Source organism: Schistocerca americana, chromosome 1, assembly GCF_021461395.2.
Source record: "Schistocerca americana isolate TAMUIC-IGC-003095 chromosome 1, iqSchAmer2.1, whole genome shotgun sequence".
NCBI lineage: Eukaryota > Metazoa > Arthropoda > Insecta > Orthoptera > Acrididae > Schistocerca > Schistocerca americana.
The window spans coordinates 50,038,193-50,043,681 of record NC_060119.1 but is presented as its reverse complement, the minus strand read 5'-3'; the positions used below and the strand labels follow the sequence as shown (position 1 = coordinate 50,043,681).

Here is a 5,489-nt window from a genome sequence, read left to right as displayed (position 1 = left end):
GTGTAGCGTACCCAGTGACATCCCACACCTATACGCCATGTGCTGTGCCCATATGACAGTCTCGCGCTGACTTCAGAGGCTTGCGCACACGGATACGTCTCTCGGGACACAATACGTAGAACAGAGACTCGTCTCAAAAGATGCTGTGGTGTCACTCTAGTGTCCATTGTTGCCGTTCCTCTGCTGGTATACCTCCCTCTGTTGCTGACATTCCGTGGTGCTCCACTCGTCGTTGCACATCGCGTATACATTCTTGCCTTGCTGGAAGCAAGCCCATTTCCCGACTCAAGAAATGTGATGTTACTGTACGATGCTGTAGGGCCGAGCCAGTCCTCTCGCACTCTAGTCGCGTGCGATCCTTGAGGCCTATCGTGGTGTTCGGCAAAGTCACTATGATCTCATCAATTTCATATTTACGTGGAAATCGTGGCATGCCAAACAACACGTGCAGCAACATTGTGGAACTGCAGACCCGATATGTCATGATACTGCTGCAGTCGAATACCAGAATGTGTTGGCAGACAGTCCACGTTCTTATGCAAATTACAGTAATCGACATTCACATACTATTTATGAATAAGAAACCCCTCTGTCTAACCTTTTCTTTTATACAGAATGTGGTACAAGTAGTATTCACGCCATTTGCTTGTTTCTTGCGTGCCATCTTCATGTTCGTGTTGTTTCACTTTTAATAGGCAGCAATTTACAAACATTTCCTAATGTATTAAATTTCAAGGCACACGGGTGCCATTATTATGAAACATTACTTTGTCTGAAAGACACTAACCTCCCCCCCCGGCCGGCCAGAGGAACAGAACTGCGTAAGGAAGCAGAAACCGATTCACGGCATTGTGGACATACAGAAGATCACGACAGTATCCCTTGTTCTGCATAAACACAGGGAACAGAGAGTTACGTATCTTTCGACTGTGAAAAAATACTTGGATGACTACAGCTATGTCTGCATTCGTAAAGAACAAGGAAGAGAAAATGAGTGCATGGAGAATGGATTGGCCTGGAACAGACGTGTTGGTAGTAGGTATTCATTTGTTTCCAAGCGAGAGCCACTTTAATGCCCACTCCAAGGTAAAATAGAATCAACACGGACTTATCTTCCCAGTTCCGAATAAAAAGCATTAGCCATTAATGTCATGAACAGGAATTCAGGGTTACAACAAAAAATTACATTTTGTCATATACATTTTCTTACCTTCACAATTTAGTTGTGCGTGTAGTTCGCAACATAGGCCGTATTTCTGCAAATAATTTTAGTAGATGTAATGTTCCAGTCCGCTTGAGTTTCGCGATATTAATAATGGATTATTAAATAAAATGCGAGTGGTTTGGTTCAGGAAAAGTTCACAAGAGGAACAGAAAAAAATGGCTCTGAGCACTATGGGACTTAACTTCTGAGGTCATCAGTCCCCTAGAACTTAGAGCTACTTAAACCTAACTAACCTAAGGACATCACACACACCCATGCCCGAGGCAGGATTCGAACCTGCGACGGTAGCGGTCGCGCGGATACAGACTGTAGCGCCTAGAACCGCTCGGCCCCCCCGGCCGGCCAGAGGAACAGAACTGCGTAAGGAAGCAGAAACTGATTCACGGCGTTGTGGACATACAGAAGATCACGACAGTACCCCTAGAACTGTACTGGCTATTTGTCGTTAACTGACTGACCCAGAGTCGGCACTTTGAATGGGAGCAGCCAGAATTTGTGTTTGCATAGAACGACTAGAACGCACTGAAACATATGCATATAACCAACCAACTAAAATATTAGTCAGACAATCTGGACGGGACTTCCTAAGTGACAAGCATCTACAAAGCATTCTTGAAAAATCTTTCATTCCATCTTAAAGGAGATGTTGGGTTACAGGCCTTTCCAACCGGTATTTGTATTCTGTGTTGTTGTGACGCCAATTATTTACGACAACTGGATCCTTATTTAATTTTGTAGAACTTTTAACTGGATCTAGATGGATAGCTGAGAGTAAGATGTTGTTAATGAAGTTTCTTTCGTGCCATGTTCCTGCATATGCCTTACGCCTGAGAGAAAAACCCCTCTGTCGATAAAAAACCCCGGTAGAAATTTGTTGCTCGTTGTTCGTCTTACGTACGCACATATTGTCTCAGTGGTCTTGATAGTGCTATAGTGTGAATTTGTAATTCGTTGGTGTAGAAACGTTTCTGTCTAATTCTGTGGAAGACGCGAAACTTTAAAATCTTGCCGGTGCAGAGAATGTTATCTTCTGATATAGGAGTTGTTTGAAGTAATTTTGCTCAGTAGGTTGTTCTCCTGTATATCAGGCTGCTACATTATCCCAAATACTTGTAGATGCTCTTGGTTTGTGGACAGTTTCATTGAGTTCTTCGTTTTCCAGAGGATTCTGTTGGAGTGAATTGGATACTACTTCGAGAAAAATATAGGGGAAAATGAACTTTTGAATTTCGGAAAATTAAACGTTGTGTGATAGGGCTACAAGAGTGATTTTGTGAGTCTGTTGTTACGTAGTCTGTTGTCCCGAATCTGGTGATTTCTTCTTTTATTCTGTGTAGTATGTTCTTGGTTTTAAGTGTTTCGTAAGGAAGTTTGTTTTGAAGCTATACCGTCGATCTACAGCAGTGTGTTCTTGGTTTTAAGTGTTTCGTGAAGGGAGTTTGTTTGGAAGGTATATCGTAGATCTTCAGCTAATTGAAGCATCCTCTGGTTAGCAGACAGAGGTTATTTTTTCGTTTCATTAGAATGTAAGAAGAGAAACTGGTAGCTCCAGTCCATTTGTTTGATATTTCGTGAGACGTACAAAATTATATCGGCTTTCAGCTTGTTTAATCTTTTCAGTCCTGTCTTTCTGGCTACTTGAGAGTTCATCTAGACAGATGTAGACAAGGTATTTCACGTTTAGTTGTGGAACAATTTCTTGTCCACAAAGTCGAATGTAGAGTTTTGGGTTATCCTGTAGTCGGCGATTAGTAAGATTGCCATGTCTGAAAAGGAAAGGTTTACTTTTTGGTGGATTAGATCAATCAGATTCTCCATTTACTGGGCTACGTTTCAAATTTGCTGAGGTAGCTGTTGACTTGTTCATTGATTGCATTCGAGTTGGGCGCATGACACCAGTAAGTGTTGTCATCTGCATGTAGAACCATGTCTTCATTCTACCACCGGAGTCTCGGGATATCCGCTGTGTATATCGTGCATAACTGAGTGGATATGACGGCAGCGTGAGGTACTCGCGGTCTGGGTGTGGAGGAGGGCGACTTTTGACCCCCGTCTCGTAGTTGTACTTTCCAATTTCAAATGAGGTTAACTAATAATGGTACTATTGTAGGTGGGAAGTTGTGCTTTAGCATTTTGTGAAGATGTCTGTACCTTATCAAAAGCGCGTTCTGTGTCCAGAAAGAGGGTAGCAGTTGCACCTGTGAAATTGCAGGCTTCCGCTGCATTCCTAATTAGCCTTAATCATGGATCAGCGGGATTGTGTTTCTGAAACCAGCTTGTTCATGTGATATAATGCTTTTGTCTCCTGCAAAATGTTGTAGTATGTTGTTAACTTTGTCTTTCAAACTCTTGTCAATTATTTATAATTATTTTTATATTTCTAAGTTTGGTTTCAAAGTCGGTTTGCTGAGTGGTGAGTTCGACACGGTTTCTTCTTTATTTCATGTAAATCACAAATTGTACAAGGTTGAATTCTTTCAGTCCAGGTATGAAAAGACTTAACGATTTCCTTGGGGTCCAGATTTTCAATGATAACAATTCTAGTTAGAACATTCAGATCAATCATTACTGGGTTCTCACCGGATTCTGTGGACATGCTGGCGTTTCATTTCGAGTTAAGCCTGGAGCGTGCCTTTTAAAAACCTTCATCGTTATGTATCTCAAGAGATTCCGTTTCATGAGGAGAATCATTTGTTTAGCAATGAGTAGCTGGTTGTTGGACGCACAGATTCCTGAGGCTCCTGAGGTTGTTGGGGTCGGTTGGTGACTGTTGAGATTCGACCGGTGTCGTTGCGTCAGATCTGATCATTTTCTGACGTTTTTTGTTTGGCATGAAGAACGTTGACTCTGCATGGTGGAGATGGGATGACCTGAGCGTTCTCTTCATACAGTTTGTCCTGAACATGATTCCTGCCATATACCATTTGCTTCTTTTACTAATTTGACATTCATAGTACCTATATTTTGTCAAACAACAAAAATATTTGCTACGTTGAGGAAAACTAACAGATCAAATTACACTTACACCTAAAAAAAACCAGTATGAGAAAAATAAACATCATTATACGCAACATAATGAAATCACAAATATCTCATTCTCTAGATCAGTGCTGTAAATTCACTCGACATTGTGTTTATAAATTGACATATGGAAGCCAAAATAAAATATACATTAGAGTAGACAGAAGGAATTTTCAAAACAATGTTCATACCACATCTGAATCTCACTGCCATGATATTATCTTCATTGGCTCACCGTTAAAACAACAAGTTCCACACACCAATGAAAAAGGACATGTGTTAAATATTTTACAAGAAATAGAAAGTTTCTTGTATATGATAAAACATCAAGACATTATTTTGAACGAACAGGTTGAATCAGGACAATTCATTGTAAATTTCACCAATGTCATTCTAAATGTTTCATGTTGAAACATATTCCTATCTTTAGATAACGTGTTAAAATAGATAACACTATTTAGGAGTGAAATTATATAGTCTGTCATTTAGCAAAGTTAGTCATTATCTTTGTATGTAATGCACTCTTCCATTAAAACTTAAACAATAACCAAATATATGTTCTGATTGCAACTGGTATATTATCAGTTAAGATTAAATATGTCACTGGCTGACGTCTGCTATGTAAGTTGTATGACTGCTGAATAGCTACACTAAAACGGTGTGTTTCTTTTGCAGAATTGGAAAAACACGACCGTGACAGGATTCGAACCTGCAATCTTCGGATCCGAAGCCCGACGCCTTATCCATTAGGCCACACGGTCACTGACGACCAAGTATTCCTTACATTCGTGTCATCTCGAAACGCCCATACCGCTGAGGAATTGTGTTTTCGTTCTACACAGCCGCTGCCTCTTGCTGCTTCCCACCCATTCGTTACGTTCAAACCCTTACGAGACCGACCAAATAGAGATTGGGAATCAAGACCACACACTTTGTGCATTCGGAATCGAAGGCAGGACGTCCCTCGCCGCATTTACGTAAATCATCCTCGAAGTATATTTTGTCTTCTCTAATGCTAGTAGTGCTACTGATGGACGTTTGCTTTTGTTACTATCATAGCAATGTATAAATAAAGGAATTCTCTGTTGTTCAGTTTATTTGAGTCAACTCCAGTACCAACAGCCCTCGTGCCTCGTACTTTTCGTAATCCAACACAAAACCCGTTTTTTAATGGTTCAGTTTTAATAATCACTATCTCCCAACGAATAAAATAGTGCCAGAGACCTACCCATATTTTAAACTT

At 40.6% G+C, this 5,489-nt stretch overlaps 1 non-coding gene across 1 annotated transcript; it reads right to left on the bottom strand.

The window, feature by feature from the left end:
- Positions 1–4,934: 4,934 nt before the first annotated feature.
- Trnar-ucg lies at positions 4,935–5,007 on the bottom strand. The gene has a single exon. It is a non-coding gene; the product is annotated as a tRNA-Arg (tRNA).
- Between the last annotated feature and the right edge of the window lie 482 nt (positions 5,008–5,489).